Raw genomic sequence first — 27,118 nt, 5'->3', positions numbered from 1 at the left:
AGAATCCCCACCTTCCTGGCTATAACACTGGAGCTCGCATCCATTTCCTTAATTCAGTACCGCTCCTCAGTGAGCCCAAACGCCCTGACGGTGTGGGGCAAAAATATGTTATACCTCGTTCCCCCCTTCAGGGAACAGTAGTTATATTCATAACTGTACGTTCCCTTTCAGTCGGTCACTCGGGGACATACGATCACGCCCCAAACCGGCTCAGAGGGTACCAGACTAGGAAGCCCAAGGCAGCCCAAGTTCTACCGGCTCCAAAAAGGGGTTACAGAAGCGATCTTTTTCCCTAATACTTACCCCCCGAGAAGCCTGAACTGTCAGAGCCTCATGAGGCTTGAACCGTCATAACCCCATATAGGGAACCAGACCCTGCTGCAACTTGGCTATGCTCACTGACACTCTGGCACTACAGCCCAAGTCTGTAGACCATACGGTTCCAAAAACAATACTTCCCTTGTGAACATAATGTCAGAACAGCAAGTCCAAAACAACAGAACAGCTGCCGTGACTTGGTAAAGAGCATCGACCAGAGTTTTTGGACCACGTCAGTGTGAGGCTCAAACCCACAGGGAAACTGTGGTAACCCGGACAAAAATGCTGCCTAACATCAACCACAGCGGCCCAAGTCCATAGACCTTACTGGTTCCAAAAAGGCTCACACGAGACCTGAGGAGTCTGGAATGCCAGAACTCACACAAAGAACCGCAAGTCCAAAACAACAGGGCACCTGCTGTGACTTGATAATGCGCATTTGCACACCGCCTCATCGACGAACCACGCCTCAAACACACAGGGAAACTGTGGTAACCCGGATAAATGCACAATCTGCACGCTGCCTGACAACAAGGCAGCCCAAGACTCAATCCCACAGGGGAACTGTGGTAACCTGGATAAATGCACAATCTGCACGCTGCCTGACAACAAGGCAGCCCAAGGCTCAATCCCACAGGGGAACTGTGGTAACCTGGATAAATGTGCAACCTGCGTACTGCTTAACACCCAGACCCAGCCATAAGAACACTATGAGCCATACTGTGAGCAGTTACATCCAACCGATAAAACCTCACAGAGATATGTGGGGAACCCCAACTCGCTGCAGCACATATCACCAATCGACATGCCCTTGAACACTGCCCAAAAAGCCGCCAAACCCCTAGTGGAGTGAGCATGCACACCGCTAGGCAACCCTTGTCCTTTGCTGTCATATGCCAGGGAGATAGGATTGTGGAGGCTAGGCTATCAGAAAGAAGCTGCTGAATTAGCGAAAACAGACAAAAAGCTGGTCACAAATGCGGATATCCTTGGTCCTATCCATATACGTGCATAAAGTGCGCACCGGACACAGGCCAGGCAACCTTTGTTTTTCACTGGAAGCAAACACAGGAGGTGAGAAAGGGAACAGCTTGAAAGCCAGGGACCTGTAAGACATAGGCATAACCTTGGGAGCAAAAGCTGCATTAGGACGTAACATCACTTTGGAGTCGCCAGGCGCGAACTCAAAACAGGAAGGGTGTACTGACAGTGTGTGAAGATCCCCAACACGCTTGGCCAAGGCCATAAGCAGGCAGTCTTGTAGGAAAGGACCTTCAGGTCCACATACTCCAATGGTTCAAACAGAGGCTGACACAGAGCGTCCAGAACCAAAGCCAGGTCCCATGTCAGTGTCATAGGCATAGGCATAGGGTCACACAGAGCCGACGAACGCCTTTCAGGATCGCACCACCAGAGGATCAGACCCCGGGGTAGAGTCGTCAATCCCTAGATGACACGCTGAGATAGCTGCCATATAAACGTTCAATGTGGAAAAAGAAAGGCCCTGCTGAAAAGCTGCAAGAACATCAAGATGTCCACCAAAGAGCTTTGAAAAGGAGAAATTCCTTTAACCTGACACCAACCCTGAAACCTGCACCACTTACATACAGCCCTGTCATAGAGGGCGCACACACCGACTATATATTCGTAATTACATTCGAGGGTAAGCCCCAACCACAGTTGTCTGGGCCAACGGGGCGCCACCAGAATCAACAACAGACCCTCCTGACAGACTTTCTCCACAGTGGCCTGAATCCCAACTGGGCAAACAGATCCCTTATTTTAACTTTGTTATTGAACCTTTATTTAACTTATTGAGAAGAACAGAAAACAATGCGCGTCTTCTTGCGATGAATAGGATCTACGTCGGTCCTGCCAAACCGGTCCCATATCTGGGCCACCACAGAGGAGGGCAGTCTCCACTCCATAGAGATAGAACCCTCCTGGAAAGTAGATCCGCACCCGTGTTCAGAGATCTGGGAAGTGTTGTGGAAATTCATACTGAGAGAGACTTCATTTCTTCAAACAATCATCTTTATTTAATATTGATTAATTATTGCAATAATGAGACTAGTCAACCCAACACTCTTGACTGTTGGGCCAAGTAGCCTAACCTTTCCAGACAATGCAGAGTTCGTTATATAGCTGACACTAAAAATGCTTAGTCATTCCACCCCTCCCATAAACCACCTTGGTTCATCTCCTGATTATCTCCAGCTTAGTTTCCCAGATGCCAGGATGATTATGAGACAATAAAGGATTGTTATAAACTGTTCCAGGCTATCTCTATCTCGGTTACACCCACCCCATCTTGTCTATATAATGCAGTGTTTAACTCATTTGTCAGCTCAAGCCATCTCTAGTGACCATACGCCCAGATTAGCTGCAGGGAACTAGAGTGGAGACCATAAAAACACAGCATTAGTAGGACAAAAATGTCTTACTATTAGATAAATATTAATTGTTAACCATTAATATCAAATAAATCAGGTAAATACATACCTTTTCTATAACAGAAGATACAACGCCCTGAGATACAGAAAATGCACACTGCCCAAAATGAGCAGATAATGGGCCAGGTTTAGGAGAAAGAGAGACCAGCATCCCTGCCTGTTGAGGTACGCCACCACCGTCCTGTTGTCGGACCTTTCCAACACATGCTGGCCCTCCAACATTAGAAGTAAATGCCTCAGCGCTAGCAAACAGTCAGTATCTCTAGGTAATTGATATGCAGCGCTCTTTGGGCTGTTGACCAAATTCCTCTTTCCGAGTAGCCCACACACACTGCCGCCCGTCCCAATAAGGATGCTTCTGTTGACTCCAAGGAGTCAACCCCCTTAGGCTCGATGGGATATGGGGATACCTTGATGACAGTGGTGAGATGTGTCCAGACGTGTAGCAATCACCCAGCGCTGAAAGAGACACATTAACAGAAGTCTCAGAGGCACTACAGCTACCATAGAGACCATCAGACCCTATAACTGCAGACACAAGCGAAAAAGGCACAGAGTGCCTCAGCTAAAACTGTGCCAGACAGAGCCGGAATGTGACCCTCTGTTGGGACAAAAATGCATGATTCAGAACCGAGTCCAGAACGAGAACCAGAAACTGAATGCGCTGAGCTGGAGTCAAACAACTTTTCTTGTGATTCACTATGAACCCCAGAGACTGAATATGGGAAACCAGAGTGGCAGTGTGGAGCTCCACCTGCTCCCTTGACTCAGCTATGACCAGCCAATTGTCCAGATAGGCCAATACTCTGATCCCATGGCACCACACTAGTGCCAAAGCTGCCTCTAGGGAGGATGTATAGCACATGAAAATATGCCTCCTTCAGATCTATGGACGTGACCCAATCGCTGGGACGCACCGACTGCAATAGCCGGCAAAGTGTGAGCATTTTGAACTTGCAACCTTGAAGTGCTTGTTTAAAGTACAGGATGGGATGCAATGTTCCATTGCTCATGGAAACTAAGAAGTACCGGCTGTATCAACCGCGCTGTACTTCTGACATGGGGACCACTGAATAGCCTGCTTTTGAAGGAGAGATGAAAACTCCTCTCAAGACAGGCACTAGGACCTCTGGGAGGTTGACCTAATGACGCTACGAAAAGGAGTAGGACGCACAGCAAACTGCCGACCGCACCATCTCATCACCGTCCTCATCACCCATGGTGAAACTGGACAGAGCACACCGTAAAAGCCTTGGTCTCATGCATGTTAACATTAGAAGCCTACTCCCTAAGATTATTTTACTCACTGCTTTAGCACACTCTGCCAACCCGGATGTCTTAGCCGTGTCTGAATCCTGGCTTAGGAAAACCACCAAAAACCCTGAAATCTCCATCGCTAACTATAACATTTTCCGCCAAGATAGAACTGCCAAAGGGGGCGGTGTTGCAATCTACTGCAAAGATAGCCTGCAGAGTTCTGTATTACTATCCAAATCTGTAACCAAACTATTCGAGCTTCTACTTCTAAAAATTCACCTTTCCAGAAACAAGTCTCTCACTGTTGCCGTTTGCTATAGACCTCCCTCTGCCCCCAGCTGTGCCCTCGATACCATATGTGAATTGATTGCCACATCTATCGAAGCATCGAATAGCCCCCGTGATATGCAACTTTTCAGGGAAGTTAGGAACAAATATACAGGCAGTATATACAGGCAGTTAGGAAAGCTAAGGCTAGCTTTTTCAAACAGAAATTTGCATCCTGTAGTACTAACTCAAAAAAGTTCTAGGACACTGTAAAGTCCATGGAGAATAAGAGCACCTCCTCCCAGCTGTTCACTGCTCTGAGGCTAGGAAACACTGTCACCACCGATAAATCCACTATAATTGAGAATTTCTATAATAATTTCTCTACGGCTGGCCATGCTTTCCACCTGGCTACCCCTACCCCGGTCAACTGCCCGGCACCCTCCACAGCAACCCGCCAAAGCCCCCACCATTTCTCCTTCACCCAAATCCAGATAGCTGATGTTCTGAAAGAGCTGCAGCTTCTGTCTAGCCCGGCTGATTTGTAGGGGTCCAATCTGGACCCTCTCTTTCTAAAATTATCTGCCAAAATTGTTGCAACCCCTATTACTAGCCTGTTCAACCTCTTTCGTATCATCTGAGATTCCCAAAGATTGGAAAGCTGCTGCGGTCATCCCCCTCTTCAAAGGGGGTGACACTCTAGACCCAAACTGCTACAGACCTATATCTATCCTACCCTGTCTTTCTAAGGTCTTCGAAAGCCAAGTTAACAAACAGATTACCGACCATTTCGAATCCCACCGTACCTTCTCCGCTATGCAATCTGGTTTCAGAGCTGGTCATGGGTGCACTTCAGCCACGCTCAAGGTCCTAAACGACATCATAACCGCCATCGATAAGAGACAATACTGCGCAGCCGTATTCATCGACCTGGCCAAGGCTTTCGACTCTGTCAATCACCACATTCTTATTGGCAGACTCGACAGCCTTGGTTTCTCAAATGATTGCCTCGCCTGGTTTACCAACTACTTTTCTGAGAGAGTTCAGTGTGTCAAATCGGAGGGCCTGTTGTCTGGACCTCTGGCAGTCTCTATGGGGGTGCCACAGGGTTCAATCCTCGGGCCGACTCTCTTCTCTGTATATATCAATGATGTTGCTCTTGCTGCTGGTGCTTCTCTGATACACCTCTACGCAGACGACACCATTCTGTATACTACTGGCCCCTCTTTGGACACTGTGTTAACTAACCTCCAGACGAGCTTCAATGCCATAAAACTCTCCTTCCGTGGCCTCCAACTGCTCTTAAACGCAAGTAAAACTAAATGCATGCTATTCCACCAATCACTGCCCGCACCTGCTCGCCCGTCCAGCATCACTACTCTGGACGGCTCTGACTTAATACGTGGACAACTACAAATACCTAGGTGTCTGGTTAGACTGTAAACTCTCCTTCCAGACTCACATTAAGCATCTCCAATCCAAAATTAAATCTAGAATCGGCTTCCTATATCGCAACAAAGCATCCTTCACTCATGCTGCCAAACATACCCTCGTAAAACTGACCATCCTACCAATCCTCGACTTCGGTGATGTCATCTATAAAATAGCCTCCAACACTCTACTCAACACACTGGATGCAGTCTATCACAGTGCCATCCGTTTTGTCACCAAAGACCCATACACTACCCACCATTGCGACCTGTACGCTCTCGTTGGTTGGCCCTCGCTTCATACTCGTCGCCAAACCCACTGGCTACAGGTTATCTACAAGTCTCTGCTAGGTAAAGCCCCGCCTTATCTCAGCTCACTGGTCACCATAGCAGCACCCACTCGTAGCACGCGCTCCAGCAGGTATATCTCACTGGTCACCCCCAAAGCCAATTCCTCCTTTGGTCGTCTTTCCTTCCAGTTCTCTGCTGCCAATGACTGGAACGAACTGCAGAAATCTCTGAAGCTGGAAACACTTATCTCCCTCACTAGCTTTAAGCACCAGCTGTCAGAGCAGCTCACGGATTACTGCACCTGTACATAGCCCATCTATAATTTAGCCCAAACAACTACCTCTTCCCCTACTGTATTTATTTATTTTTGCTCCTTTGCACCCCATTATTTCTATTTCTACTTTGCACATTCTTCCACTGTAAATCTACCATTCCAGTGTTTTACTTGCTATATTGTATTTACCTCGCCACCATGGCCTTTTTTTGCCTTTACCTCCCTTATCTCACCTCATTTGCTCACATTGTATATAGACTTATTTTTCTACTGTATTATTGACTGTATGTTTTGTTTATTCCATGTGTAACTCTGTGTTGTTGTATGTGTCGAATTGCTATGCTTTATCTTGGCCAGGTCGAAGTTGCAAATGAGAACTTGTTCTCAACTAGCCTACCTGGTTAAATAAAGGTGAAATAAAAAATAAAAAACAGAGCACACTGCCTGTCTCCCTACATTATGTCCTGAAGGAGCAGAGCACCACCCTGAGGACGTGGATAAAACATTTTTCTTTGTCATGCTTGTTTTCAGATCCACCAGTCTTTACAACTGTGTGTGTGAACGTGGGGAAGGAACTGTGCATTCTGATACCCGGCCCACACTGGGTTCTGGGACCTCGGCAACCAGTAATTTGCCACTATTGACCGAGCCGCTTGGGAGCACTGTTGCCAGAGTACATGCTTGGGGAGGAGGGCCCCGAGCCAAACATCCTTGTTGGTGAAATTGGCTCATCCAAATACATCCACCTGTCCCTCTCAGAAATCGTGAAAACTGGCGCTGTTTATTCGGAAGCACCATCCTAGGATTAGCCCCCTCATTAGCCTCTGGAGCTAAGTAACTCGCCACTCATTGGCCAAATCTTTAAACAGGGGTAAGCGACGCTTCACCACTGAAGGGACAGGAGGTAAATACCTTCCTCCAAACCTGGAGGAACTCTGCTGCAGGGGAGAAAACGCCATCAAAGGCACATTCCCCACCAATGGTTCATTCTCCCCCTGACAAATACAAAGCTCTGAACACTGCCAGAGGAACCGGAATGAGCCTCACTCAGCTGGGATGACACCCCTATCAACTCAGACCACCAATCTTCCTCACAAAGTCAGTCCAACTACAATGGAAGTTGAACCCAGCTGGAGACCATGGTCACACGAACTGGTTCGAGCCAAGGCCTCCTGAGCGTGTTTCCACCCCGGGCAACAGGACAGCACCACTCGTGACTATCTTTCATTTTCATTGTGAAACCACATGCTCTAGGGCACGGTTAGAGGTTTGAATTCGGCTGGTTAGCATTTTTTTTTACTTACTCTTACCACTGGCCATATTTCTCAAGAAAGGAAGCATTAGCTACACAAGCAAAGCAGAAAGTAGTTAGCTTTTATCAAACGCAAAAAACAGATACCAAGACCCAAAACTCGCAACATCTACGGGGACGAGTACTCTCTCCCCACTAACAGACACCTAAGTCGGAGCCCAATCTCGTAGCCTTCATGTGCTTGAAAAGTTGATAAATTGTGTAACACGTTCATCCTTCAGGTGAGCTGAAGAGCAAAGAGATGAGGAAATGGATGTAAACACTGGTATTATTATAGCCAAGAAGACGGGGCTTCCGAGAGTGCTTCAGATGAATAGGATTGGTCGTTGACTCCCCATAGTATGTTATACCGGATGATTGACTGAAACGGAACCTCTCACTGAGAGAGAAACTCTAAAAGGGACTAGCGGATGGTTTCCATCCACTGTGCTCGGCTGCAATCGGACAAATTCCAGCTCAGCTGACTATGTCTGTCTATCTAAAGCACATTTATGGTAGGTTCTGTAGAAAACAATATGGGTCTTTTTCAGACCGTGAAAAGAGACACTGCAAAGTTGTCATTGGTAGAGACATTTCTGTGAGCACAGTTGTATCACATCCCCATTCCTATGACAGATGAGTAGTCATTGCGGATGTGATTGCTCCTGAGTGGCTCAACTCCTTGGGCAGACACAAGGGAACCCTGTAACACACACACACGCACTAAAGTACACACACACCCACAAACACACACACTGCACCTCATGTGGAATGATGAGCTGCCACTAACAGACTCTGGCCCCAGTAACTCTCCAGTCATTTCAGAGACCGCTGAGGCAGAGGAGGGGTGTAACAGGGGGTAGCTCTGCAACCCTTCATTGCCCAATGTGGTCTCTACCAAGCCCTTAGTTGTGTCGCCATTATTGCGATTGTGGATGTGTATTTTCTTTCATAAACCAGGAATATATATATAGCATTGCACTATTGCAACCTCCTCTGTGTGTTCAGGCCTATTACCAAACCTATAGTTCTGCCCCACTGCCCTGATTCTGGGAAGTGGGCTGTGTTTCTACTTGACCTCTCTACACATGTGCAGCTTGTGGTGTGTGTGTGTGTGTGTGTGTGTGTGTGTGTGTGTGTGTGTGTGTGTGTGTGTGTGTGTGTGTGTGTGTGTGTGTGTGTGTGTGTGTGTGTGTGTGTGTGTGTGTGTGTGTGTGTGTGTGTTTGGGGGTTGTGGTGTTGTGTGGGTTGGTTGTAGTGTTGTGTGGGTTGTGGTGTGTGATTCTCTGAACAAAAATTAATATGTAGAGATATTATTGGGAGGTCCTGCACACTCCTCCTCAATCCTCCGCCCTCCTCAATCTACCTCTCTCCACCACCTCTCCTCCTCCACCCTCCTCCTCAATCTACCTCTCTCAACCACATCTCCTCCTCCACCCTTTACCTCTCTCCACCACCTCTCCTCCTCCTCCACCTCTCCTCCTCCACCCTCTACCTCTCTCCACCACCTCCTCCACCCTCCTCCTCAATCTACCTCTCTCCACCACCTCTCCTCCTCCACCCTCTACCTCTCTCCACCACCTCCTCCACCCTCCTCCTCAATCTACCTCTCTCCACCACCTCTCCTCCTCCACCCTCTACCTCTCTCCACCACCTCCTCCACCCTCCTCCTCAATCTACCTCTCTCCACCACCTCCTCCACCCTCCTCCTCAATCTACCTCTCTCCACCACCTCTCCTCCTCCACACTCTATCTCTCCTCCTCCACCCTCCTCATCCCCTATCCCCCCCCCCCCCCCCCTCTCGCAGGGTTCACATCCCCTTTCTCTGGCCACCTGTGGCCCTGTAGCCCTATAGAGCATGGGAGAGGAAACTGTGGGGAGCATGGCTTTAACCACAGCCTCACTCCACCCTGCTAGACCGGGCCTACTGAGGATCATCTACATTGTGCATCTTAGAAACAGGAAGAGACCTCCCTCAGCATGTGGTGTTGGGCGGAGTACAGAGTGAGAGTGTGAAATCTGGGTGGGAAATCGCTACCATCTCGACATGATGTTCCTTTTGGTTGAAGTAGTTGTTTCTAGATAAGATCTGTGAGTTATAATTTTGGTTCCATAAACTCATATGGTCGTTTCTATATTAAATATAATGCATTCAATGCTTCTACTATGTTTCCAACCCCATACAACAGTAGAATAACACATTATAGCTATAATTAAGCAATAAGGCCAGAGGGGGTGTGGTATATGGCTAAGGGCTCTTCTTAAGCACGACACAACACGGAGTATCTGGATACAGTCCTTAGATGTGGTATATTGGCCACATACCACAAACCCCCGAGGTGCCTTATTGTTATTATAAACTGGTTACCAATGTACCGGTAATTAGAGCAGTAAAAATAAATGTTTTGTCATACCCGTGGTATACGGTCTGATATACCACGGCTGTCAGCCAATCAACATTCAGGGCTCGAACAACCCAGTTTATAAAACATCTTATATTGTCACCTCTGTTTAACTTCTCGACACCTTTTTGTTTGTGGGTGTTCCACTTTAATTAGGGGTCATGAAAACGGTTGTAAACAGTAGCAGAAGTCAAACTGAGAGCTGCTGGGTGTGGCTCACTGTGGTTAACTGGTTCCCTGATTCTCTCTGTTATCTCTCCCCTGCAGGAGGAGGTATCAACAGACACACATTGGTGACACGAGCACCTGCCCTGCGCTGCCCTGCCCTTACAGATGGCATCTATAGCAGCTGCACTCCTGCCATTGTCGGATCCTTTGCTCTCTGTTAGACATTAGAGCACAGTGAGAGATGCTGTAGCCTAGTGTAGGAAAATACTGTATACAGTAAAACACAGCAGACAGGACCAGATTAGTGTAGGAGAATACTATATACAGTAAAACACACCAGACCGGACCAGATTAATGACAGAGAGATGCTGTAGTGTAGGAGAATACTGTATACAGTAAAACACACCAGACCGGACCAGATTAGTGTAGTAAAATACTATATACAGTAAAACACACCAGACCGGACCAGATTAATGACAGAGAGATGCTGTAGTGTAGGAGAATACTGTATACAGTAAAACACACCAGACCGGACCAGATTAGTGTAGTAAAATACTATATACAGTAAAACACACCAGACCGGACCAGATTAGTGTAGTAAAATACTATATACAGTAAAACACAGCAGACAGGACCAGATTAGTGTAGGAGAATACTATATACAGTAAAACACACCAGACCGGACCAGATTAATGACAGAGAGATGCTGTAGTGTAGGAGAATACTATATACAGTAAAACACACCAGACCAGATTAATGTAGTAAAATACTATATACAGTAAAACACACCAGACCGGACCAGATTAGTGTAGTAAAATACTATATACAGTAAAACACACCAGACCGGACCAGATTAATGACAGAGAGATGCTGTAGTGTAGGAGAATACTATATACAGTAAAACACACCAGACCGGACCAGATTAGTGTAGTAAAATACTATATACAGTAAAACACACCAGACCGGACCAGATTAATGACAGAGAGATGCTGTAGTGTAGGAGAATACTATATACAGTAAAACACACCAGACCGGACCAGATTAGTGTAGTAAAATACTATATACAGTAAAACACACCAGACCGGACCAGATTAGTGTAGTAAAATACTATATACAGTAAAACACAGCAGACAGGACCAGATTAGTGTAGGAGAATACTATATACAGTAAAACACACCAGACCGGACCAGATTAGTGTAGTAAAATACTATATACAGTAAAACACACCAGACCGGACCAGATTAGTGTAGTAAAATACTATATACAGTAAAACACAGCAGACAGGACCACATTAGCGTAGGAGAATACGATATACAGTAAAACACACCAGACCGGACCAGATTAGTGTAGTAAAATACAATATACAGTAAAACACACCAGACCGGACCAGATTAGTGTAGTAAAATACTATATACAGTAAAACACAGCAGACAGGACCAGATTAGTGTAGGAGAATACTATATACAGTAAAACACACCAGACCGGACCAGATTAGTGTAGGAGAATACTATATACAGTAAAACACACCAGACCGGACCAGATTAGTGTAGGAGAATACTATATACAGTAAAACACAACAGACCGGACCAGATTAATGACACAGAGATGCTGTAGTGTAGGAGAATACTATATACAGTAAAACACACCAGACCGGACCAGATTAATGTAGTAAAATACTATATACAGTAAAACACACCAGACCGGACCAGATTAGTGTAGTAAAATACTATATACAGTAAAACACACCAGACCGGACCAGATTAATGACAGAGAGATGCTGTAGTGTAGGAGAATACTGTATACAGTAAAACACACCAGACCGGACCAGATTAGTGTAGTAAAATACTATATACAGTAAAACACACCAGACCGGACCAGATTAGTGTAGTAAAATACTATATACAGTAAAACACACCAGACCGGACCAGATTAAAGACAAAGAGATGCTGTAGTGTAGGAGAATACTATATACAGTAAAACACACCAGACCGGACCAGATTAGTGTAGGAGAATACTATATACAGTAAAACACACCAGACCGGACCAGATTAGTGTAGGAGAATACTATATACAGTAAAACACACCAGACCGGACCAGATTAAAGACAAAGAGATGCTGTAGCCTAGTGTAGTAAAATACTATATACAGTAAAACACACCAGACCGGACCAGATTAGTGTAGTAAAATACTATATACAGTAAAACACAACAGACCGGACCAGATTAATGACAGAGAGATGCTGTAGTGTAGGAGAATACTGTATACAGTAAAACACACCAGACCGGACCAGATTAGTGTAGTAAAATACTATATACAGTAAAACACACCAGACCGGACCAGATTAGTGTAGTAAAATACTATATACAGTAAAACACAGCAGACAGGACCAGATTAGTGTAGGAGAATACTATATACAGTAAAACACACCAGACCGGACCAGATTAATGACAGAGAGATGCTGTAGTGTAGGAGAATACTATATACAGTAAAACACAGCAGACAGGACCAGATTAGTGTAGGAGAATACTATATACAGTAAAACACACCAGACCGGACCAGATTAGTGTAGTAAAATACTATATACAGTAAAACACACCAGACCGGACCAGATTAGTGTAGTAAAATACTATATACAGTAAAACACAGCAGACAGGACCACATTAGCGTAGGAGAATACGATATACAGTAAAACACACCAGACCGGACCAGATTAGTGTAGTAAAATACTATATACAGTAAAACACAACAGACCGGACCAGATTAATGACAGAGAGATGCTGTAGTGTAGGAGAATACTATATACAGTAAAACACACCAGACCGGACCAGATTAGTGTAGTAAAATACTATATACAGTAAAACACACCAGACCGGACCAGATTAGTGTAGTAAAATACTATATACAGTAAAACACAGCAGACAGGACCAGATTAGTGTAGGAGAATACTATATACAGTAAAACACACCAGACCGGACCAGATTAGTGTAGTAAAATACTATATACAGTAAAACACACCAGACCGGACCAGATTAGTGTAGTAAAATACTATATACAGTAAAACACAGCAGACAGGACCACATTAGCGTAGGAGAATACGATATACAGTAAAACACACCAGACCGGACCAGATTAGTGTAGTAAAATACTATATACAGTAAAACACAACAGACCGGACCAGATTAATGACACAGAGATGCTGTAGTGTAGGAGAATACTATATACAGTAAAACACACCAGACCGGACCAGATTAATGTAGTAAAATACTATATACAGTAAAACACAGCAGACAGGACCACATTAGCGTAGGAGAATACTATATACAGTAAAACACACCAGACCGGACCAGATTAGTGTAGTAAAATACTATATACAGTAAAACACAACAGACCGGACCAGATTAATGACACAGAGATGCTGTAGTGTAGGAGAATACTATATACAGTAAAACACACCAGACCGGACCAGATTAATGTAGTAAAATACTATATACAGTAAAACACACCAGACCGGACCAGATTAGTGTAGTAAAATACTATATACAGTAAAACACACCAGACCGGACCAGATTAATGACAGAGAGATGCTGTAGTGTAGGAGAATACTATATACAGTAAAACACACCAGACCGGACCAGATTAGTGTAGTAAAATACTATATACAGTAAAACACACCAGACCGGACCAGATTAGTGTAGTAAAATACTATATACAGTAAAACACAGCAGACAGGACCAGATTAGTGTAGGAGAATACTATATACAGTAAAACACACCAGACCGGACCAGATTAGTGTAGTAAAATACTATATACAGTAAAACACACCAGACCGGACCAGATTAGTGTAGTAAAATACTATATACAGTAAAACACAGCAGACAGGACCACATTAGCGTAGGAGAATACGATATACAGTAAAACACACCAGACCGGACCAGATTAGTGTAGTAAAATACTATATACAGTAAAACACAACAGACCGGACCAGATTAATGACACAGAGATGCTGTAGTGTAGGAGAATACTATATACAGTAAAACACACCAGACCGGACCAGATTAATGTAGTAAAATACTATATACAGTAAAACACAGCAGTGCGGACCAGATTAGTGTAGTAAAATACTATATACAGTAAAACACACCAGACCGGACCAGATTAATGACAGAGAGATGCTGTAGTGTAGGAGAATACTGTATACAGTAAAACACACCAGACCGGACCAGATTAGTGTAGTAAAATACTATATACAGTAAAACACACCAGACCGGACCAGATTAATGACAGAGAGATGCTGTAGTGTAGGAGAATACTATATACAGTAAAACACACCAGACCAGATTAGTGTAGTAAAATACTATATACAGTAAAACACACCAGACCGGACCAGATTAAAGACAGTGAGAGATGCTGTAGCCTAGTGTAGGAGAATAATGTATGCAGTAAAATGCATCACAGGACCCTCCTTTTGGATAATCTTTTGTGTATCAGAGGGGACTGACATTGATGAAAGAGACAACGTTAAGGTGTAGGATTAGAATTATACAAATGTTGTAGAATGACACTGTCGTATCACTATGTGAGGTCAAAGTTCCTTTGTATTGCATGCTCAAACACACCTTCCGTATGTCCAACCGTATGCCTATTACCCAAAATCCTTTATTAAAAGGGGGGTACTTCCAACAACTGGTTGACTGGCTTGGTATTGTCTCATGCCCTTGCTCCTTCTCTCCATAGCCAAATAGATCCCACCCTTAGCCATGATTCATTTGTGGAGGTTTGGTGCTGATGTGGTTGGATTATATGGGGGGATCCTCTCGCATTGCAGCTGCAGAGAGAGAAGGGGGTGGGGGTAGACCTATAGCAGCATGGCAAATACTTTACCAGACCCCATAAAGCCTGGATGAATCAGATTCAACCCCCTCCCCAACTCGCCACTGCCCACCAATCCAACGCCAGATCGGCTTTACCACTTTACCACGCAATGCCCTTATTATCGTTGCCGTGGCAACCTGGCACCCACTCCTCAATTATCTGTCATTGTCCTGCTGCCCCTAAGAGAAAGAGACAGAAAAAGAGAGAGAACACAGAGAGAGAGAGAGGCTTGGTGTGTTGATAGAGCGGCCAGGATTGAGGGATGAGAGGAGACGGGTAGGTGGGATAGGTTCAACTACAGAATCTTGATTTGATTATACTGTTGCAGAACTTTCCTGCAATGCAGGACATGTAAAACTTGTATTGTATTTGAGGTTTAAAAAGGCTTCTGAAGTTTGCATTTTCCACTTGGACATTTCAGACTTGATTTTCCCTTATGAAATGTTTTATCAACTCTTACAAAATGTTTAATTAATTATAATCCACATAATATTTCACATTTGCTGTTGCTGCAGAATTATTTTCCTGCTGTAGCGAACTGGCTTATATTAAGTTTGCAAAATTCCCAATCTGGCCCTCAAACAATCAGTCACCTAATAATCCCCAGTTTACAATTGGCTCATTCATCCCCCTCCTCTCCCCTGTATGTCACGATCGTCTTGACAAGAGAGAGAGGACCAAGGCGCAGCGTGTGCAAAATACATCTTCTTTTATTATAGAAGAGAGAAAAAACAAGAAACGAACAACTATACAAAACTAACAAAATGACGACCGTGAAGCTATACATATAAATAGTGCTGACACAAACACTACACATAGACAATTACCCACAACCAGCTAAAGCCTATGGCTGCCTTAAATATGGCTCCCAATCAGAGACAACAATAACCAGCTGTCTCTAATTGAGAACCAATTCAGGCAACCATAGACTTTCCTAGACACCTACACTGAACACTAAACCATCTACTCTACTTAACCCCCTAAACCAAACAACACCCTAGACAATACAAAAACACATACTTCACCATGTCACACCCTGACCTAACTAAAATAATAATGAAAACAAAGATAACTAAGGCCAGGGTGTGACACTGTAACTATTCCCCAGGTGGTTGCTGTAAATGAGAATGTGTTCTCAGTCAACTTACCTGGTAAAATAACGGATAAATAAATAAAGATAAAAACATCCTACATCTGCAGGTTTAACCCTCTCTGACTGCCCTCTCTCTTCCAGTTCACCTTTCATGGTTAGCCCACTTCTCCAGGGTGGAAAGGAAAGCAGTTGAGATGGATGAAGGATCTGTGCAATAAAGTTGTTATAAAGTTATTATATTTGCACTCTGCTCAAGCTTTCTCATTTCACTTTCCCTCTACTTGATATCTCAATGTGGCATGTGCCTGCAGTGAATACAGTGTTGCACATTCTTGCGCAATGTTGTTTTAGGGCCTAGATCTCATAAAGAGAGAGAGAGCTAACCATCAGTGATCTGAATTAGCTTTCCTGGTGCTAGCGCCCGCCCTTGCTAATAAGCTGCATTTCAACACACAGTGACACACTGAACCTTATTGTCACATTGTTAAGGACATATTGCAGAATGTAGGATGCTGAAAAGTCCTATTCAGCAGTCTGAATTACTAATCATTTGTGTCTTTTTAATATGGCACTGAGAGCCATTGTTTAACCCATTCAAAAAAAAGGTCCATTGTACAGCAGAGTGGGTCCCGGTCCGGGGATGATTGTTCACTGCAATTGTGCCTCCGTGTTTGCCGGTTTATACTACTGTGTGTGTGTGTGTGTGGTGTGTGAGTGTGTGTGTGAGTGCGTGTGCATACGAGCATGTGTGTTTGTGTTTCTGGAGGCGGGGGTTTTCTCTGTGCTGTTGAAGACAATGTATCCAGTCATTGACATTCACAGGCAGAGCAGATACAGGACAAACCAACATTACTCTAGTTTGTTTTTACTGAAGCCTACAGCTAACTACAGCCTCTATCTGAAACCAGCTAATTGTTACTGTCAAATACATGACAACTGCTTATTTTCAAAGGCCTCGATCTAGACTATGGTACAGTATACAGTTATCTCTGTCTGCTCATGATGATATACTTCTACCCCTGAGTCTGTAATGTACGTCATCATTTGCACAGAAATCATAAATCATTATACAGGAACAAAATACAGTGTGTGTGATATTACAGTGAACAGATGGGGGTGGGATGGTTAGGGAAGAGCAGGCTTATTTATGAGAGAGAGTGTGTGTACGTGCTTGTGTGTGTTGTCTGCGTGACTAATGGGTCTCATAATCATCACGTCTGAGGCTCAGGGATAAGGGGAGAGCTGTAACGTTGTATCCATGTTGTCTCCATGTTGTCTCCATGGTGTCTGAATCACCACCACCAATGGCTTCCATTTCATCACCCTCCCTCTCAGTCACTCCTAGGCACTCTTGGCAGAGTTGCTAAACTTTACAAATATAGTCGTGTAAATTCTTCTTCTTCAAAATCACACCAAGACCACTTATTTTTGTTAGTTGTTTTGGATAAATCTGAGATATGAACCTGAGGCAACTATCTCTGCGGCTTAGCCATCAGAGTGCAGACTGGGATGTGTAGGCCTATTTCCTTCTCTCTCTCTCGTTCTCTCTCGCTCTCTGGTCGGTCCCCTTGGAGCTGTTCTGTGCTGCCTGGCCCTGCAGTAAACAGTGTGGTAAACAGGTTTAATCTAATAGACTGGTTCTTCAGGCTGCTGCATCACAGCTCCTGTTTCCTCCTGTTTCTTTATAAGTCATGGCTGCAGGGCAGTCAGAGATCACCTGTACCTCCTATGTCCTGTTCATGTCCTGTGGCTCAGGCCAGGCCAAGGGGCCAGTCCCCTACTGATACGAAACTGCACACAGACTTCAACATACGCACACACCCACACACTCTCTCTCCCTCTCTCATTCCCCATCTCTCCCTCTCTCATTCCCCCTCTCTCACCCCCTCTCATCATTCATGGTTTGACAAGTCAATCCTATGACTCTTTTGCCAAATTAGTGCAATTATTTGGTGCATCTGTTTCTGGTCTCTTATTTGGAACGTGTTTTACTTCCCAATACAGTAGCTGTTATAATAGCTTTTCTACGTGCTCTGCTTGTCTGTACTGGCCTCTCTGAGAGTGACTTCGTCGTCAGGTCTGTTCCCTCTCTGAGAGTGACTTCGTCGTCAGGTCTGTTCCCTCTCTGAGAGTGACTTCGTCGTCAGCTCTGTTCCCTCTCTGATAATGAGTTTGTCGTCAGCTCTGTTCCCTCTCTGATAATGAGTTTGTCGTCAGGTCTGTTCCCTCTCTGATAATGAGTTTGTCGTCAGCTCTGTTCCCTCTCTGATAATGAGTTTGTCGTCAGCTCTGTTCCCTCTCTGATAATGAGTTTGTCGTCAAGTACATTCCAGGGGGATTCAAAGGGAGGTGCGCACAACTCCGCCTAGATTAGAGTTTGTGAGTTTAAAGGTACAGCACAACTCCTCCTAGATTAGAGTTTGTGAGTTTAAAGGTACAGCACAACTCCTCCTAGATTAGAGTTTGTGAGTTTAAAGGTACAGCACAACTCCTCCTAGATTAGAGTTTGTGAGTTTAAAGGTACAGCACAACTCCTCCTAGATTAGAGTTTGTGAGTTTAAAGGTACAGCACAACTCCTCCTAGATTAGAGTTTGTGAGTTTAAAGGTACAGCACAACTCCTCCTAGATTAGAGTTTGTGAGTTTAAAGGTACAGCACAACTCCTCCTAGATTAGAGTTTGTGAGTTTAAAGGTACAGCACAACTCCTCCTAGATTAGAGTTTGTGAGTTTAAAGGTACAGCACAACTCCTCCTAGATTAGAGTTTGTGAGTTTAAAGGTACAGCACAACTCCTCCTAGATTAGAGTTTGTGAGTTTAAAGGTATAGCACAACTCCTCCTAGATTAGAGTTGGAGAGCGTAATTTTTCTGTTTAATTAATAATATATTTTTTGGTACTTTTACCCCTTTTTCTCCCCAATTGGTAGTTATAGTCTTGTCCCATCGCTGCAATTCCCCTAAAGACTCGGGAGAGGCGAAGGTCGAGAGCCATGCATCCTCCGAAACACGACCCTGCCAAGCCGCACTGCTTCTTGACACATGGCTCGCTTAACCCGTAATCCAGTCACACCAATGTGTCGAAGAAAACATCATCCAGCTGGCGACCGAAGTCAGCTTGCAGGCGCCCAGCCTGCCACAAGGAGTCGCTTGAGCGCAATGGGACAAGGAAATCCAGGCCGGACAAACCCTCCCCTAACCCGTATGACGCTGGGCCTATTGTGTGCTTCCTCATGGGTCTCCCGGTCACGGCCGGCTGTGACACAGCCTGGAATCGAATCCACGTCTCTAGTGATGCCTCGAGTACTGTGATGCAGTGCCTTAGACTGCTGCACCACTTGGGAGACCCTGGAGAACGTAAAGTTGCAGCAAAACTCCTCCTAGATTAGAGTTGAAGAACGTAAAGTTGCAGCAAAACTCCTCCTAGATTAGAGTTGAAGAACATAAAGTTGCAGCAAAACTCCTCCTAGATTAGAGTTGAAGAACATAAAGTTGCAGCAAAACTCCTCCTAGATTAGAGTTGAAGAACGTAAAGTTGCAGCAAAACTCCTCCTAGATTAGAGTTGAAGAACATAAAGTTGCAGCAAAACTCCTCCTAGATTAGAGTTGAAGAACATAAAGTTGCAGCAAAACTCCTCCTAGATTAGAGTTGAAGAACATAAAGTTGCAGCAAAACTCCTCCTAGATTAGAGCTGGAGTTGGAGAGCATACCCCCCCTTTTTTTTACACTGCTGCTACTCGCTGTTTATTATCTATGCAAAGTCACTTTACCCCTACCAACATGTACATACAGTGCATTCGGAAAGTATTCAGACACCTTGACTTTTTCTACATTTTGTAAAAAATGTAGCAAATGTATTCAAACTAAAAAACGGAAATAACTTATTTACATAAGTATTCAGACCCTTTGCTATGAGACTTGAAATTGATCTCAGGTGCATCCCGTTTCCATTGATCATCCTTGAGATGTTTCTACAACTTTATTGGAGTCCGCCGGTGGTATATTCAATTGATTGGACATGATTTGGAAAGGCACACACCTGTCTATATAAGGTCCCACAGTTGACAGTGCATGTCAGAGCAAAAACCAAGCCATGAGGTCGAAGGAATTGTTGAGCTCAGAGACAGGATTGTGTCGAGGCACAGATCTGGGGAAGGGTACCAAAAATTGTCTGCAGCATTGAAGGTCCCCAAGAACACAGTGGCTTCCATCATTCTTAAATGGAAGAAGTTCGGAACTACCAACTCCTCCTAGAGCTGGCCACCCAGCAAAACTTAGCAATGGAGGGAGAAGGGCCTTGGTCAGGGAGGTGACCAAGAACCTGATGGTCACTCTGACAGAGCTCCAGAGTTCCTCTGTGGAGATGGGAGAACCTTCCAGAAGGACAACCATCTCTGCAGCACTACACCAATCAGGCCTTTATGGTAGAGTGGCCAGACGGAAGCCTCTCACCTCAGTAAAAGGCACATGACAGCCCGCTTGTAGTTTGCCAAAAGGCACCTAAAGGACAATATTCTCTGGTCTGATGAAACCAAGATTGAACTCTTTGGCCTGAATGCCAAGCGCCACGCCTGGAGGAAACCTGGCACCATCCCTACTGTGAAGCATGGTGGTGGAAGCATCATGCTGTGGGGGTGTTTTTCAGCGGAAGGGACTTGGAAACCAGTCAGGATAGAGGGAAAGATGAATGGAGCAAAGTGCAGAGAGATCCTTGATGAAAACCTGCTCCAGAGTGCTCAGGACCTCAGACTGGGGAGAAGGTTCAACTTCCCACAGGACAACGACCATAAGCACACAGCCAAGACAATGCAGGAGTGGCTTCGGGACAAGTCTCTGAATGTTCTTGAGTGGCCCAGCCAGAGCCGGGACTGGAACCCGATCTAACATCTCTGGAGAGACCTGAAAATAGCTGTGCAGCGACTCTCCCCATCCAACCTGACAGAGCTTGAGAGGATCTGCAGAGAAGAATGGGAGAAACTCCCCAAATACAGGTGTGCCAAGCTAGTGTAATATCCAAGAAAACTTGGGGCTGTAATCGCTGCCAAAGGTGCTTCAACAAAGTACTGAGTAAAGTGTCTGAATACTTATGTAAATGTGCTATAATTTTTTTTCTACAAAAAATATTCAAAAAAATGTAATCAACAGTTTTTGCTTTGTTATTATGGGGTATTGTGTGTAAATTGAAGAGGGGGGGAAATTATTTTGTTATACATTTTTGTATAAGGCCATAACGTTCCAAAATGTGGAAAAAGTCAAGGGGTCTGAAGAAGAACAGGAAGAGGAGTATGAGGAAGAGACTGTGTGTTCCAGTTAACCCATTCCCTTATGGAGAGGAGGGACACAAGTATATGCCTCCCAAGCAGGAAGCAGCCATTCCAAGGAAATCAAACTGGAATAGTGGACAGGAAGCAGTCATTCCAAGACAATCAAACTGGAATAGTGGACAGGAATGCTGATGAAGGACTACTATAGTAAAACCCAGCACACACAATAATGTATCAACAATACTAGTTTATGGACACTGTGTGGGTCTACTAATTTTACTTCTTGACCCTGAGTTTGAGAATGTTAAAGTAGACTTTTTACGTAGGTCACTGTTTAGGCCTAGATCTGTGTCGCTGCTGCAGTGCATACTGTACAACCTTAGGTAATCACAGCACAGTATCTGTTGATTTGAATATGCATGTTGGAAGTCTAATAACATTGCCAGCAGCCACCGCCGCTCGCCCACATCTCTGTGGGCCCTTTAGATGATGAGGGCCAAGTGAAGAAGTAAAGTTAGCAATCCCATTATCACCTCCGGTGAGCCGTGAGGCAATGACAAGCCGAGACAGACACACACGCACGCAAACGCACACACTAGAGGCAGAGGGACCTAGCACCTCATGTCCCCGCTGTCCCAAAATAAAGCAGCTAATTATGCCAGCTAATCAGCAGCCACTTGGGCTGACTCACTGAACAGTGCTCCTGCATGTCCGCCCATACACACACACAAGTGTACTTGAACTCCAACACTCTCTCTCTCGGTTTCACAAAGGAAATTATGAAATCATTTGTGTTGATGAAACTTGGTTGTGGTAGTCGTGAGGGCTTCCCACACACACTCTCTCACACACTCCCCTCCGTCCGTCAGTCTCCACACACACTCCCGTCCATCCATCCCCACACACATACTCGCCCTGGTGCAGTGTGTGAGTGATCAGTCAGAAGAAGAGCAGCTCTCAGTCATTGTCTGCCTGCCTGGCTTCTCTGCTCAGGCTGGATCTGATTCCTGACAGGGAGCGGCCAGCCATCGCCCGGAGCAGGAAGAAGAGGCCACACAACGCTGATTCAATTTTACACTGGAGTCACCCAGAAACAAACCAACCGATCCTTAACCACCCAGAGAAGAAAAATAGAAGGAAAAAAAAGACGAGGGGAAAAGAAGTGATGGCTTTTGCCGACATTGGAGAGGACCAGGCTGACCTAAATGAAGTGATGCGTGAGGAGATGGAGGACGTCTTCATCTATGATGGTAGGAGGGATGGATGAATGGGTGGGTCGATGGGTGGGTGGGTGGGTGGGTGGATGGATGGATGAATGGGTGGGTCGATGGGTGGGTGGGTGGGTTGTGCTACATGGGGTCAATGTAAGAGGGTGGGGGAGGAATCATGAAGGAAACAGGTGGAGGGGCATTGGGACTATGGCTGGGTGGGCACTGTACCTTCTATGATGGATGGGTGGATGGGTGCTCCTGGTGCTTCATGGAGTCAACACACTGGACTGTAAGGGGTTGAGACTGGCACCATGAAGGGGACAGGCGGAGGGGCATTGGGGCCATGGCTGGGTGGGCAGGGCACACACTGACGTAGATGTGGTGACTGACACTAAAGATCTGTGTAGTGTGGAAGAAAGAGGTTCAGTTCAGTGTGTCTTTGGGCTGAGGTGACTGTGACAACGTTTTGTTGGATGGTTTCATGCCTGCATGATCATATTGTGAATAACCAGTAAATGAAAATTACATTTTTTAAGGTTACATAGAGGTTAAAATGTATTGGTTTTGCATAATTCCCTTTCTGCAGCGTCTCTATGCTGCTTGTTTTTTTAGTAGGCAGCAGAGAGAGCCTCGGTCTGCTTGTTTTTTAGTAGGCAGCAGAGAGAGCCTCAGTGTCTGCTTGTTTTTCAGTAGGCAGCAGAGAGAGCCTCAGTCTGCTTGTTTTTTTAGAAGGCAGCAGGGAGAGCCTCAGTGTCTGCTTGTTTTTTAGTAGGTAGCAGAGAGAGCCTCAGTGTCTGCTTGTTTTTTAGAAGGCAGCAGAGAGAGCCTCAGTGTCTGCTTGTTTTTTTAGTAGGCAGCAGAGAGAGCCTCAGTGTCTGCTTGTTTTTTTAGAAGGCAGCAGAGAGAGCCTCAGTGTCTGCTTGTTTTTTTAGTAGGCAGCAGAGAGAGCCTCAGTCTGCTTGTTTCTTTAGTAGGCAGCAGAGAGAGCCTCAGTGTCTGCTTGTTTTTTTAGTAGGCAGCAGAGAGAGCCTCAGTCTGCTTGTTTCTTTAGTAGGTAGCAGAGAGAGCCTCAGTGTCTGCTTGTTTTTTAGAAGGCAGCAGGGAGAGCCTCAGTGTCTGCTTGTTTTTTAGTAGGTAGCAGAGAGAGCCTCAGTGTCTGCTTGTTTTTTAGAAGGCAGCAGAGAGAGCCTCAGTGTCTGCTTGTTTTTCAGTAGGCAGCAGAGAGAGCCTCAGTCTGCTTGTTTTTTTAGAAGGCAGCAGGGAGAGCCTCAGTGTCTGCTTGTTTTTTAGTAGGTAGCAGAGAGAGCCTCAGTGTCTGCTTGTTTTTTAGAAGGCAGCAGAGAGAGCCTCAGTGTCTGCTTGTTTTTTTAGTAGGCAGCAGAGAGAGCCTCAGTGTCTGCTTGTTTTTTTAGAAGGCAGCAGAGAGAGCCTCAGTGTCTGCTTGTTTTTTTAGTAGGCAGCAGAGAGAGCCTCAGTCTGCTTGTTTCTTTAGTAGGCAGCAGAGAGAGCCTCAGTGTCTGCTTGTTTTTTTAGTAGGCAGCAGAGAGAGCCTCAGTCTGCTTGTTTCTTTAGTAGGTAGCAGAGAGAGCCTCAGTGTCTGCTTGTTTTTTAGAAGGCAGCAGGGAGAGCCTCAGTGTCTGCTTGTTTTTTAGTAGGCAGCAGAGAGAGCCTCAGTGTCTGCTTGTTTTTTAGAAGGCAGCAGGGAGAGCCTCAGTGTCTGCTTGTTTTTTAGAAGGCAGCAGGGAGAGCCTCAGTGTCTGCTTGTTTTTTAGTAGGTAGCAGGGAGAGCCTCAGTGTCTGCTTGTTTTTTAGAAGGCAGCAGGGAGAGCCTCAGTGTCTGCTTGTTTTTTAGAAGGCAGCAGGGAGAGCCTCAGTGTCTGCTTGTTTTTTAGAAGGCAGCAGGGAGAGCCTCAGTGTCTGCTTGTTTTTTAGAAGGCAGCAGGGAGAGCCTCAGTGTCTGCTTGTTTTTTAGAAGGCAGCAGGGAGAGCCTCAGTGTCTGCTTGTTTTTTAGAAGGCAGCAGAGAGAGCCTCAGTGTCTGCTTGTTTTTCAGTAGGCAGCAGAGAGAGCCTCAGTCTGCTTGTTTTTTTAGTAGGCAGCAGAGAGAGCCTCAGTCTGCTTGTTTTTTTAGTAGGCAGTAGAGAGAGCCTCAGTGTCTGCTTGTTTTTTTAGTAGGCAGCAGAGAGAGCCTCAGTGTCTGCTTGTTTTTCAGTAGGCAGCAGAGAGAGCCTCAGTGTCTGCTTGTTTTTTTAGAAGGCAGCAGAGAGAGCCTCAGTGTCTGCTTGTTTTTCAGTAGGCAGCAGAGAGAGCCTCAGTGTCTGCTTGTTTTTTTAGTAGGCAGCAGGGAGAGCCTCAGTGTCTGCTTGTTTTTTAGTAGGCAGCAGAGAGAGCCTCGGTCTGCTTGTTTTTTTAGTAGGCAGCAGAGAGAGCCTCAGTCTGCTTGTTTTTTAGAAGGCAGCAGAGAGAGCCTCAGTGTCTGCTTGTTTTTTTAGTAGGCAGCAGGGAGAGCCTCAGTGTCTGCTTGTTTTTTAGTAGGCAGCAGAGAGAGCCTCGGTCTGCTTGTTTTTTTAGTAGGCAGCAGAGAGAGCCTCAGTGTCTGCTTGTTTTTTTAGAAGGCAGCAGAGAGAGCCTCAGTGTCTGCTTGTTTTTTTAGAAGGCAGCAGAGAGAGCCTCAGTCTGCTTGTTTTTTTAGAAGGCAGCAGAGAGAGCCTCAGTCTGCTTGTTTTTTTAGAAGGCAGCAGAGAGAGCCTCAGTCTGCTTGTTTTTTTAGTAGGTAGCAGAGAGAGCCTCAGTGTCTGCTTGTTTTTTTAGAAGGCAGCAGAGAGAGCCTCAGTCTGCTTGTTTTTTTAGTAGGCAGCAGAGAGAGCCTCAGTGTCTGCTTGTTTTTTTAGTAGGCAGCAGAGAGAGCCTCAGTGTCTGCTTGTTTTTTTAGTAGGCAGCAGAGAGAGCCTCAGTGTCTGCTTGTTTTTTAGAAGGCAGCAGAGAGAGCCTCAGTGTCTGCTTGTTTTTTTAGAAGGCAGCAGAGAGAGCCTCAGTGTCTGCTTGTTTTTTTAGTAGGCAGCAGAGAGAGCCTCAGTCTGCTTGTTTTTTTAGTAGGCAGCAGAGAGAGCCTCAGTGTCTGCTTGTTTTTTTAGTAGGCAGCAGAGAGAGCCTCAGTGTCTGCTTGTTTTTTTAGTAGGTAGCAGAGAGAGCCTCAGTGTCTGCTTGTTTTTCAGTAGGCAGCAGAGAGAGCCTCAGTCTGCTTGTTTTTTTAGTAGGCAGCAGAGAGAGCCTCAGTGTCTGCTTGTTTTTCAGTAGGCAGCAGAGAGAGCCTCAGTCTGCTTGTTTTTTTAGTAGGCAGCAGAGAGAGCCTCAGTGTCTGCTTGTTTTTCAGTAGGCAGCAGAGAGAGCCTCAGTCTGCTTGTTTTTTTAGTAGGCAGCAGAGAGAGCCTCAGTGTCTGCTTGTTTTTCAGTAGGCAGCAGAGAGCCTCAGTCTGCTTGTTTCTTTAGTAGGCAGCAGAGAGAGCCTCAGTGTCTGCTTGTTTTTTTAGAAGGCAGCAGAGAGAGCCTCAGTGTCTGCTTGTTTTTTTAGAAGGCAGCAGAGAGAGCCTCAGTGTCTGCTTGTTTTTCAGTCGGCAGCAGAGAGAGCCTCAGTCTGCTTGTGTTTTTAGAAGGCAGCAGAGAGAGCCTCAGTCTGCTTGTTTTTTAGAAGGCAGCAGAGAGAGCCTCAGTCTGCTTTTTTTTTTTAGAAGGCAGCAGAGAGAGCCTCAGTCTGATTTTTTTTTTTAGAAGGCAGCAGAGAGAGCCTCAGTCTGCTTGTTTTTTTAGTAGGCAGCAGAGAGAGCCTCAGTGTCTGCTTGTTTTTTAGTAGGCAGCAGAGAGAGCCTCAGTCTGCTTGTTTTTTAGTAGGCAGCAGAGAGAGCCTCAGTGTCTGCTTGTTTTTTAGTAGGCAGCAGAGAGAGCCTCAGTCTGCTTGTTTTTCAGTAGGCAGCAGAGAGAGCCTCAGTGTCTGCTTGTTTTTTCAGTAGGCAGCAGAGAGAGCCTCAGTCTGCTTGTTTTTCAGTAGGCAGCAGAGAGAGCCTCAGTCTGCTTGTTTCTTTAGTAGGCAGCAGAGAGAGCCTCAGAGTCTTGTGTGGGTGTTCTTGTATAACTCACACATGTTTAAACCAAACATTATGTACCACAAGAGAGTATTTTAACTGGTAATTTATTTTACTGTCTTGTTTTTATAAAAACCCAATATAATCATAACATGCATTGAATTTGACTTTCCACTTTGATGGTAGGAGAATTGAATTATAAAGTGAATAGGTTTTTGGATGTCCAGGGAGAGTAAAACAGCTGGTGAAATCATTTTCTCTTGCTTAAGTCTTCCATACATAAGGGAAGTGTGAGACGGGAGCCGTATGGTTAGTGAAGAAAGTCCCATTGCAAATGTACGGTCCCTTACCTGACGTCTTGCGACGTCGCAGAAAATCGCGGACGGCGTCGGGCCGTGGGCGGCGGAGAGCTCTTTCAGGAAGTCACTCAAAAAAACGTCTCGGACTTTCG

The sequence above is a fragment of the Salvelinus namaycush genome, chromosome 27 (genome assembly GCF_016432855.1).
Source record: "Salvelinus namaycush isolate Seneca chromosome 27, SaNama_1.0, whole genome shotgun sequence".
In the NCBI taxonomy this organism is placed as follows: domain Eukaryota; kingdom Metazoa; phylum Chordata; class Actinopteri; order Salmoniformes; family Salmonidae; genus Salvelinus; species Salvelinus namaycush.
The sequence above is the reverse complement of the archived record's forward strand: the minus strand, read 5'-3'. Positions refer to the sequence as shown.